Genomic DNA, 12,335 nt, shown 5'->3' with positions numbered 1-12,335 from the left:
TGAGGTTGCTAGAACAGGCCCAGAGTCTGCAGTTCTGACGTTTAGCCATGAGAACTGTCACGACCCCCTTGAGCACTGGTCTTCATGCTGTCTGATCACAGAGGGTTTCTGCAAAAGAAATGGCCTGCCCCGCTCTGACCAGAAGGCAGAGTGGTAGTTTGTTGGCATGACCTCCCAGGGCAGTGAGCACAGGGCTCACCAGCAGAACACAAAAAATGTCTGATTCTGACATCTGAGGCTCTGCAGGCCCACGCCTCAGCCTTCCCCCAAATCAGGATGGACAGGCAGCTCCCTAGCCACCAACTGTGACTGACAAGCCTGGTGCCAGGTTCAGGGGGTTCTAGTTCTGGAACTGTGGCCTCAACCGTCCTCGCTTGACAGGAGAAAGCAACCTTTTGGAGCAGGCTGCATATTACTTAAAGTCTTAGATGGAGTTTCTAAGAAGCCAGACTTGAGGAGCTGCAAAGATGACTCCCTGTGAAGTGCTTTGCCACAAAAGCATGAGGACCCGGTGTGACCCCAGTGCCTTACAGTCTCAGTGCTGGGGAGGTAGAGGCAGGAGGATCATGGCAAAGTGCAGGCTCAGTGAGAGACCCTGCTTCAAACAGTGAGGTAGAGAGCGAAGGAGAGAGAGACCTAGTGTTGACATCTGACCTACACACACACACACACACACATACACACACACACACACACACAGAGAGAGAGAGAGAGAGAAAGAGAGAGAGAGAGGATCCCTTCTTCATAGAAATATTGTAACTTAGAGAGAAGAAACACACAGAGGGACAGAACAATCCTCCTTCTGATACCCCAGCATGAGATTTCCTGGAGGAATCCTATTTTAAGGACATGATAATAAGAGGCCCCAAGAGGGTTCAGCCTGGTTCCTGGGGCCCTGCGTGGGCCCATCAGAACACGCACTTTTCTGTGGGCAACGGTACACACCTGAAATAAAGCCTGTGATCTGAGGATAGGCAGTCAAGTGATCCTGCAGCAGGAGATTAGGAACCTGAGCTGAAACATCAAGATGAATACAGAAAATAATTCAGTCTGCAAAAGACTAGAAGCCCTTCCTCACCTGGGCTGCTTCTTAGGACAGAGGGTGAGTGGACAAGCCTTCGAAATACAAGCAGAGAAGAGGGGACTCTGGACGACCTTGGAGGTGACTGTGGATGACCTTGAGGGTCACCACAGGGCGAGTTTCTGCTTTGTCCTCTGCTCACTTGTCCACTCTAATTCTAGGGAGCATACTTCCTTTCTTACCAAGCTATCTCTGTTTCTATTTCTAATTGTGTTCTTCAAGAAACTTTTATTAATGAGAACCAAGAAGGAGAATCCCAGTGTCCCAGGTAACAACTCTAGGTTCACAGCCAACAAACCAACCAATGAAATGCACATATCCTTTAGAAACTGAGAGATGTATTTTGCCTTGGCATATTTAAGTAAAAATCACGCTGTTCTTGGTGACTTTGATGGCATTTCCTGCTTTCCTGTTAGCCTTGTTTTTGTTATGACTGCTTTCATACCAAAGCCGCATGTCTTACTTAAACCAAATCTTCATGCTTTAGATCTCATTAATGATTCAGTTAATCTCAGTAATGATTCGGTTAAACACTCAGAGAACCGTGTCTGTGTGCCAAGCACAGCTCTAAGCCGCTGGGAAAGGACAGTTTGTGGAGTCAGGTATGGTGAGGCATACCTTTATTCCCAGCACTGGGAAGGCAGAAGCTGGTGGATTTCTGAGTTTGAGGCCAGCCTGATCTACAGAGCAAGTTTCAGAACAGCCAAGCTTAAGCAGTGGAAGACAGAAAGCTGGTGAAGATATAATTAAATGAGGGGGCCATGTTCCAGCCCCAGCAAGCAGCAGAACTTGGCAGCTTCAGCCATGTGGTTCTGGCTTTAGAGTTAAGAATGGAAGAAAAGAGATATGGGATAAAGCCACGGAGGCCAGGCATGTGTCAAGGGTGTCTCTGAATGGAAGCCTAGTAGAGAAGCTATTGTATGAAGCTATGAAGTTGATGCTGGATTGGCTTGGAGAGCCCAGCATGCTAGAGATGCCATAACTGTGGGATACCTGCCAAGGAGAGCTGCTAACAGGGAGTGGAAGCAGCCCAAGAGAAAGAAGTGTGTCACAATCACCAAAGCTGAATGGAGTTGGAGATCTGAAGAGTGTTTTAACATCAGATATGAAGAAGCACTTTGGAGTTTGTCCAGCTTGTGTTTGGTCTTGCTTTGGTCCAGTATTTCCTCACTATGCTCCCTTCCCTGCGTTTTGCAATGGTAATGTATATCCTGTGCCTTTATATGTTGGAAGTATGTGATCTGCTTTTTGATTTTGATGTTTGCAGGTGATCACAGTTAAGAGATTGCAGAATCTCAGAATCTCAGAAGAGACTTTGAACTTCGGACTTTAAAAAATTGTTGAGACTGTGATTGACTATGAGGACTTTTGAAGTTAGAAAAAGTGCATTTTGCATTATGATACTGTTAGAAGCTTATGGAAGCCAGGGAGTGGAATGTGGTAGTTTGAATGTAATTGGCCCCCCCATAATCTCATAGGGAGTAGGACTTTGTCACCATAGAGGCAGGCTTTGAGATTTCCTATGCTCAAGATAAGACCCAGGTCTCAGTTGACTTTCTGTTACCTGTAAGATGTAGGACTCTCGGCTCCAGCACCATGTCTGCCTGCATGATGCTATGCTCCCCATAACAGTGATAACAGACTGAACCTATGAACTATAAGTGAGCCAACCAAATTAAATGCTTTCCTTATAAGAGTTGCTGTGGTCATGATTGTGGCGTCCGCCTTGACCAGCAAGGAAGATGCAACACCCGACTCTTCTTTCTGCAGTTTATTCATGAACCTTGAACAATCTTCTGACCCTCTCGCCCTGGGGAAAGCCAGCCCATAGCTTAAATACCCTCTGGGTAGCCAACCCTGGCATGCTATGTGGGGAATGAAGATAGGTCCAGATACGTGGAAGCAAGCCAGATCTTTAGCCTTAGCCTTATAAGGAGTTGTTTGTGCCAGGGAGCGCTCACCTCCGGGGAGGTGGAAAGCGGAAATCGGCGCCATCTTTAAGGCATGGAACTACGCAGCTCCCTACACATGATGTCTCTTCACAGTAATAAAAACCCTAAGACAGGATGATTTCATTTAAAAAAAGAATTTAAAATGATTTTATAGGGCTGGAGAGATGGCTCAGTGGTTAAGAGCACTGGCTGCTCTTCCAGAGGTCCTGAGTTCAATTCCCAGCAACCACATGATGGCTCACAACCATCTGTAATGAGATCTGGCGCTCTCCTCTGGCGTGCGGGCATACACGGAGGCAGAATGTTGTATACATAATAAATAAATCTTAAAAAAAATTAAGCTCTAAAATGATTTTATATTGCTATCTTATTTCTTCTGAAATACCACCTTTTGTTCACCTGCCCAAACTGGAATCTGGTTCAACACCAAAATAATAATAACAACAACAATAATAGTAATAATAATAATAAAGTTGCTCTCCCAAATAGGAGTCACGATGATTTAGCTACAGAAGGTCAGTTTTCTCAGAGTTAGAACTAGCCACTCAATGTGAGTTTACTGTCAGGGAATCAAAGTGACGAGATGAAAATGTTGTGGAGTATTATTTTACGGTGTGTTACATTTCTTCCTACTGCTTTTGTTTATAATACAAAACATGTTCCATTTGTTTGATTAAGGGAATATTATTTTACGGTGTATTTCATTTCTTCCTACTGCTTTTGTTTATAATGCAAAAACATGTTCCATTTGTTTGATTAAGTAAAATCAATCTGTGCTCAGGAGGCTGAATCAGCAACTAGTTGACAGGAAGTGGTAGGGAGGAACCATGTGTAGCAAGTGTTCTTAAATCGGAGCTGAACGGATCTGGGGCCTGGGTTCGGGAGACATGAGAAGGAGAGAAGGTGAACTACTTGCAGTTGGCACATGCCACAGTCACATGTCAGGCCAGGGGACATCTGGATGGTGAATGCGCCTCACCAGCAGGGCTTGCCTGCTGCATTTAGTGACTGATAAGGAGTTAAGTGGTAGTAATTACCCATTCGCTGCCAACTCCCTGCCTAGATTTCATCTGGCCCTTCATTTCTTCGCTGTTCCTAGCCAGGGTTCCAGGACCCAAGCAAGCCACACAGACTACTTGTCATCCTCTATTCTAAAGTTCCATCTTCTCTGCTCACAGGCCAAACTCAGTATGTGAGAAATATCTGACAGTATGGCTTCAGGAATAGCTAGGCTCAGCAAACCGTGCTTTTGTTTCTTGATGTGATGTACCTGTCCAGAATCCATAGGTGTTCTCTTTGCTCTGCTGGGTACCAGCCCTTTCCATGTTGTGATGGTTTCTATGGCAATGAATGTTGCTGGCCATCCTTTATTAGTCAGATGTGCCATGCTCAGATAGGTCAAGGTACCTGTAGAGTAGGGCAGGTAACTGTGATATGAATTATTTCCTACATCTTCCCTGTCACCCTGACGCTGAGTCATCCTCATTTGACTTTCATTATCTATCAGGTTGATGTTAGAGGAATCCATTGAGAGAAGCTTGGGGCATCCATAAAGCAAAGAAGTCACTCCCCACATTAGGAAAGGGAGAAGATGTCTGAGCAAAATGCCATAAATTATCTCAGGATTTGATTGGGTTCCTCTAGTTATGCTTCTCATGAGAATATTCAGAGCATTCAGCTTTTATTTATCCAGTACTATTTATATATTATCTGCCTACCCCTCAATCTACCTACACATCTATCCACTTATGCATCCACTTATACATCTAGTCATATCTTCATCCATCAATTCATCCACCCACCCACCTATCCATCATTCACCCATTCATTTACATCCATCCGTCGATCCATCCGTCTGTCCGTCCACCCGTCCGTCCATCCATCCACCTACCTATTAAGACGTCAGCATCCATGTCCTGTGCACCATTTCAGCTTGGTCCTGTTTGTCAGTAGCTGAGGGACATTTTACCATGTAGATATGTGCATATGACAATACATGACAATCATGTGTAGCAGGATGTGATGAGCTATGAACAGCTATAAACAAATTGCTATTGACACTGAATCTGGGGCTGGGTTTTGAGTAGGGAAGCAAAAAGGTTTAGGACAGGACATGCAGTGGAAATGGGAAGGAACGGGTTCACATGAGGGATGGGTTGAGGAAAGATTGTGCTTAAGAAAGAGCAAGTTGAGCTATGAGCCACAAGAAGAATGGGCCTCCCCCAGAGCTCATCACTGGACACTTCTCTGAGCCAGGCAAAGTATTGCCAGCTTGTCTGTCTATAACTTTGTCATCCTATTTAACATACAGGGTTTTGGCTTAACCTCTGTGTTAGGATCAGCCAGATTTTTCTGTGAAGTGCCAGAGAGTAAATATTTTAGCTTCTTCAGGCCACATGGCCTTTTACTGCAAGTGCTGGACTCTACTGTTATAACACAAAAGCATTCATGCATAGTGTCAATGAACGGCTGCATCTGTGTTCTGATCAAAATTTATTGCAGGGCACCAAATTCAAAGTTTTTCAACTTCACATAAGTCATGAAGTAATCTGTTTTAATTTGTCAACCAGTTAAAAATATATATATATATAACACCATGCGAAGCTTGTGAATCATACCAAAAAGTGTCTCGAGGAGTCTGTTAAATCAAGTGCTCTTTAGTTCATCTGGGTTCCTCTACTACCATGCTGCCCAGAAGGCCTAAATGAATCTGACTCTTGACTCTCTCCTCAGGTATCCTCGGGCAGCTGCCTCAGATGAGCATTCAATCAACCGAGTCTGGCTGGAGCGTGACTCAGCAGCTCCAAATCAGTGAATGACAGGCTTGAAATGTTTTGTTGATTTCACCCGGGTCTAAGGCACATCATGAGAAAGTCTTGAAGCACAGAGCGAGAGAGAGAGGGGGAGAGAGAGACGGAGGGAGGGAGAGAGAGAGAGAGAGAGAGAGAGAGAGAGAGAGAGAGAGAGAGAACAAGACAGGTGGAAGAGAGAGTGTGTCAGGATGCAATGGCTTGGACTGTGGGAGCTAGCATTCTTGTGAGACCATTCCCAGAGTTCCTAGGGTCAGAACCTGTGATTTGGTTGCCTTAACAAGCCAATTAAACAAATAAGTAACAGTGGAAAACAGGAAACAGGGTGCATTGACTATGACCACCCTGGAAAGAGAAAAAAGATGTACAGTGACCCTCCATCTTCAGGGGTTCCAACATGAGGTCTAGGTTTTAGGAGAGAGCAAGAGGTAGCTAGGAAGTCCTGGTCAGGGTGTGGTCCTACCCATTACTGATCCGTAGTTTTCTGGGTTTCAGTCTTTCCTGAAGAGTCGCCTGTGTATCAGGGTGTCAGAACTGGGTTAAATCTCTTTCCCAGAGGACAAGGTCCTCCTCTGGGCTGTCACTAGGCTCCAGCCTTCTCCTTCTGCTAGCATGAAATTCCTGGTGTAGGAATCTCAGTGTCTTGATGTTTGTGGTTTAAATAGTCCACTAACCAAAGGGAAGCACAAACAAGTGTCCCTTCACAATAGCCTCGTTCCTGCCAGGATGGTAATAAAACAGGCCATGGGAGCAGATGGTAAATGAAGGCGTTGAGTTTGGATTGAGATCCCTGGAACATGAAGGAGCCTTGGGATAGCCTTGTGTCAGAGGCCTTGAATGCCATTGTGAAAAGTTGGGCTTGACCTTAAGTTTCTAATCGAAAGAAGCGATGTGGTAAAGTAGAAGTCTGAAGAAGGTTGCTATTGGCAGGGTTCAGATATTCAGGCGACACGCTTGTCTGGCGGCTGTAGATGTGATCCAGATCACATGGTGCAGCTCAGCACTATCTGAGAAAGCCTGGAAGATGGCCTATGACCTCCTTTGGTAGGTGTGTGGACTGGACAGAGGCCACTGTCAGATGTATGGTTTGACTGAGCTTCAGGGATCCTCTCATTTCTTCCTCTCCAGTGTTAGGATTACAAGAATATTTCAATTCCTGACTTTTCCCCCATGAGATCTGGGGCACTGAACTCAGGTCCTCAGAATTTGCACAGCAGTCACTTAGCCGACCATTCCATAACCCCAGCCCTGAGTTCCTTCTACCGTGGAAAAGCATCCAGTAACTCAGAATACTCACCTCACTCATGTGCGGTGTCCTTAGGGTGGGACCACCCTGATCTGGCTGGAAGAGGACAGCTATGTGGAACGTGGCGACTGGTTCCTGGTGTAGGAGTTCCTTCTGTTCGTGTGTTGCTTTCATCGGATAATGAATAAAGAAACTGCCTTGGCCTAGTTGAAAAGGCAGAACTTAGGTAGGTGGAGAAGACAGAACTGAATTCTGGGAGAAGGAAAGCAGAGGGAGAGAAGCGCCATGGAGCCGCCAGAAACAAACATGCTGAATCTTTCCCAGTAAGTCACGACCTCGTGGTGAACACAGATTCATAGAAATAGGTTAAATCAAGATGTGAGAGTTGGCCAATAGGAGGCTAGAGATAAGGGGCCAGGCAGTGATTTAACTAATACAATTTCTGTGTGGTTATTTCGGGTGTAAGCTAGCCGGGTGGCCGGGATGAACGAGCGGGCCCTCATCCTCCGACAAGTTCCATCTTGCATTCTTTGAAAACTGGGAGATTCCATATTTCTTTGCCTTTCCCACAATTCCATCATCAGCCTGGTTTCCTTATATTCCTCTAGGGTTGACAGTCATGTGCCTTCTCCTAACTGTGCCTGTAGCTGGACTTGTCTGCTGTGTGTTGGTCTCTCATAGCTTACTGACCATCTCCACCCTTTCCTGGCTGCTCGTTGTAGGCTCCACTTGAGGACAAAGGTTGATGGAACTTCTCCCAGCCTGCTTTGAGCTATCTCAGCCTACAGTTGGTATGGTGGGTTGGCTGGGATGATCCAACCGTTTGGGAGATGTTCTATAATGAACAAAGGAGTTGGTGGTCATGGCAACTGTTATTGAATTTACATTGATGTCCCTCAGCCTGGAGCTCACATTCTTCAGACCTGACAGAGGAAAATGCATCCCTAAGAACACAGCACCATCTCTCTCCAAATTAACACCTATGCCTGTCTTTGGGAGTTGAATCTGCTCACCCTCAGCCTATGATTAGCATCCCGACTGTCACCTCAGCATTCTTGTTAAAATTCCTTTCTCCTAAATAAAAATGGTGTAAGTGTTCCTGGGCCTTATGAAAAATACTTCACTTTTTCTCCTTGCCTCCTTCTTGAACAAATAATACTTTTGTGCTTTTTAGATCCTCATTCTAAAAATGAGATCCTCTGTCTCACTCTTTACTCTTCCCATGTAAGCAGCATAGCTACCTCTGTTTCCCTCCTTCTGCAAAGATATGACTGGGTAAGGAGGTATGCTGGGGAACGCACATAAGGAAGGCCCTGTGAGGAAAGCAACAAGAGGGCCATCTGCCAGCCAAGGGAGGAGGCCTCAGGGGAGGCTGTCCTACTCATACTTGACCTCGGGCCTCCAGCTCTCACACCAGAGGACAAGGAAATTCCTGCTCTTTAAACTGCACAGTCTGTGGTGCTTTCTTGCTGCAGCCTGGGATAATACAACTACCCTGAATTTGTCCAAGCAGCACATGGAAACCATGAGAAATGAATATTTCTTCAGGAAAGCATGGGTGATTAAGCAAATAAGTAAGTAAGTAAATAAATAAATAAATAAATAAAGGAACTGCCAGAACTGGGAAGACGGCTCAGTTAGTAAAGTGCCTGTTGGGCAAACATGAGAATGTGAGTTTGGATCCTTAATACCCAAATTAAAAACAGAACAGAACAAAACAAAACAAAAAAACCAGAAAGCTGAGTCTGGCAGCTTGAGTCTGTAATCCCAGCACTTGGAAACCAGAGACAGAACATGCTTGCTCTCCACCCAGTGTTGCTGAATTGGTGAACTCCAGGTTCAGTGAGAAACCCTACACCAAAAATTTCGATATAGTGATCGGCAAAGGTACCTGACAACTTCTATCCTCCGTGTGTGTGTGTGTGGTGGGGGAGGCATTTGGAGAACATTCTTGGGACGACTCGACTTCCTTTGAGACAGAGTCTTTCATGGGCCCAGAGATCATCAATCAGGCCAGGGCAGTGGGTTAGTAAGCTCCAGAGATCTGTCTTTCTCTGCCTGCAGAGGGATTATAATCCATATCATGCCTAGAATATTTACATGGGTTCTGAGAACCGAACCCAGGACCTTGTGCTTCTAAGTCAAGCACTCTACAGACTGAGCCACCCTCTCACTCCTCTTTTCGGTCATTCTTCTGTCTTCCGTTGTCCTTGAGTAACATGATGGAGCCTGCTTATTTGGGTTTATGTCCTGCCCGGTTCCCACAGCAGTTTAGCCCCAAAGAAAAATCACACAGAGGACTCTGTAAGTTATAAAGCTGATTGGCCCATTAGCTCTAGCCACTTACTGGCTAACTCTCACGTCTTGATTAACCCATTTTTCTGATCTATGTTAGCCATGTGGCTCAGTACCTTTTTCAGTGGGGCAGATCACATCCTGCAGCTTCAGTGATCTGAGCAGGAGTGGGAAGAATCAACTTCCTCCTTCCCAGAATTCTCCTGCTCTCCTTGCATCATTTCCACTTCCTGTCTGGTTTTCCCGCCTATACCTCCTGCCTGGCCTGTAGGGCCCAGGCCTTCCCTTGCTCCCTGGGATGCAAATCAAGGACTGTTTTGGCTAACCAGCTAAAGCTTCCTGCTAAGTTCTGTGTTTTGCTCTGCTAGCCTGATAAATTAGCTGTAGGGCTTTATATTACTTTGGTGTGGTAATTTCCAACTTGCCAGGGAGAGCTCATGGCACCAAGGTTCCTCTCTCACCTGTCTGGCACAGCCCTCCACCCCTTGCCCACCTGTCTGCGGAGGAATTCCCACACGGCACCAGTTCCCCCAACCCCCTCTGGCTGGGAGGGGTTTTCTCTTCTGGGGCCAAAGTATATTAATCTGGATAAAGCTGAATAAACTGGCATTCACCTCTTGACGAATGACCTGGACTCTATGTGTGTGTGTCTTGTGTTTAATCCCTAGGCCCTTACCCAGCTCGTAAAAGGTACGGAGAGCACTATCCGTACCAGGAGGATGGTGATGCAGACTCGGGTGATTCCCACACTGGCCAATCAGTGTTTTATTTAAAACATGATTGACAGAATACAGACGATTCTCCCGCACCATCCTTGGACTCCAAGATTTTGTCAGATGTCTCCAAAGGACACTTGAGGGCAGAAGAACCTTCCCTCTTCCACCATCCCTCTGCAGAGGCTGGCCGTCCCTTATGCCTGGAGGTCTTTCAACTCAGGAGGGGACTTTAACTTGTCTGTGTCCCTTCTTCTGGGCTCTAAAGCACAGGCAACTACTGGGCTCACACCCTCTAGGAGCTATTCATGGAACAGTTTCTAGGACATTCCGAAAGGATATGTGATGACAGTCCTTGATATGAAAAGACCTCTTGTGGTTTTAACTTCAGCACAGTGTCTGTACCTTAATCTATTGCTATTTCAGCCAGCAACTGCAACTCCACAGTTACCAGTCGACTCTCTGGCAGGGACCCAGCCACTGAGGCCGCAACCTGGTGGGAATTCTGTTCCCGCACTAACTCTGTCCCTGCTGCTGAAGGCAGCTTTAACTAAGTCTCTATTGTTCTGTTTATAAATAAAGCTTGAGATTCAAAGGCTGGGATGGAAACCTGCCAGCTGAGAGAGGTTGGGTAGCACCCAGATAACCTTCCATCCTTGATGGTGTCTCCCAAAGAGGGTCCTTCCACTCTGACAAACACGAAAATGCCCTGACTCTCCAGATCCCTCCCTACTACTTTCAGTGTGTCTCTCTCTTCCAGAAGCCGGAGAATGCTCTATGATTGCTTTCTGTTTACTAGTTGTTAACTCAGCCTCGTGACCCAACGTCAATTTTATTTCATTAACACAAATGCAAACTTGGGGGTCACAGTGTGATCGAATATCCCTCAACAATCCCCTAGTCCAGAAAGTCAAGAATATGGCAGATAGCTAAGGTAAGTCACAGCCAATATTTCCCTGTCTCTCTCTCCTCTCTCTCTCCTCCCTGCCTCTCTCTCTCTCTTCTCTCCTCTCCTCTTCCTTCTCTCTGTCTCTCTCTCCATTTCTCTCTCTCTCCTCTCTCTCTCTCTCTCTTCTCTCCTCTCCTCTTCCTTCTCTCTCTCTCCCTCTCCATTTCTCTCTCTCTCCTCTCTCTCTTCTCTCCTCTCCTCTTCCTTCTCTCTCTCTCCCTCTCCATTTCTCTCTCTCTCTCTCTCTCTCTCTCTCTCTCTCTCTTTCTCTCTCTCTCCCTGCTACCTGTAGATCAGGATATAGAACTCTCCGCTATTTCTGCAACACCATGTCTGCCTGTGTGTCCCTACCATAATGATAATGGACTAAAGTCTGAAACTGTAAGCAAATCCCCAGCTAAATGCTTTATTTTAGAAGAATTGCTTTGGTCACAGCAATAGAAGAGTGACTAAGACACTATTATAAAAAAGAGATTTATTAGGATGACTTAGTTCAGTGATGGCTGTCTGAATGCTCAGAAGACTAAGAACCTCATCTGCAAGGCTGGTGGCTTCAGCAGCTGCAGACTGTCACTGAAGGCTCAGAAGGCTCCTAGAGAGCTTTTGGTCTATGGTCCACATTGAAAAGCTGAAGAAGCTCATGTCGTTGGAAGGTGGTAGCCACAGTGACAACAGGAATAAGCAAAGGTAAGGAAACAGATGGCACTGCTGTTGGCTGGCCTTCTCTGTATCTGCATGGTCAGCTGGAAGGTGCCACCCACTCTGATGGAAGAGCATCTCCCTTCTGTAATCCTAGAGTGAGTCTCTTAGGTCATTCCAAGTCTTGTCAAGTCGACAAGTTAGCCATTGCAGCAGACACGGTGGCCTTCCACGTCACTGATCTAAGTTAGCATTGCAGCGAACACAGTGGCTTTTCACCTCACTGATCTAACTTAGCAATGCAGCAGACACGGTGGCCTACCACTTCACTAAGTTAACATTGCAGCGGACAACGTGGCCTTCCACGTCACTAAGTTAGCATTGCATCAGACATGGTGGCTTTTCACCTCACTGATCTAAGTTAGCATTGCAGTGGACACGGTGGTTTAGACTTTACTAAGTTAGCATTGCAGCAGACACAGTGGCCTTCCATGTCACTGATGGTATTTGTAAGGTGTGTCTTCCTCTGTCTTTACTCTTAACCTAACAGTGTCAGTACCTTTAAGTGAGTTTATTCCAGACAGCAGATAGTGGGTCTTTAAATATTTTTATCTGTTTTTTTTTTTTTGCTTTAAGTACCTTACATTGTC

Source organism: Myodes glareolus, chromosome 18, assembly GCF_982192425.1.
Source record: "Myodes glareolus chromosome 18, mMyoGla1.1, whole genome shotgun sequence".
NCBI classification, from domain to species: Eukaryota; Metazoa; Chordata; class Mammalia; order Rodentia; family Cricetidae; genus Myodes; species Myodes glareolus.
This window is presented reverse-complemented; position numbering follows the sequence as displayed.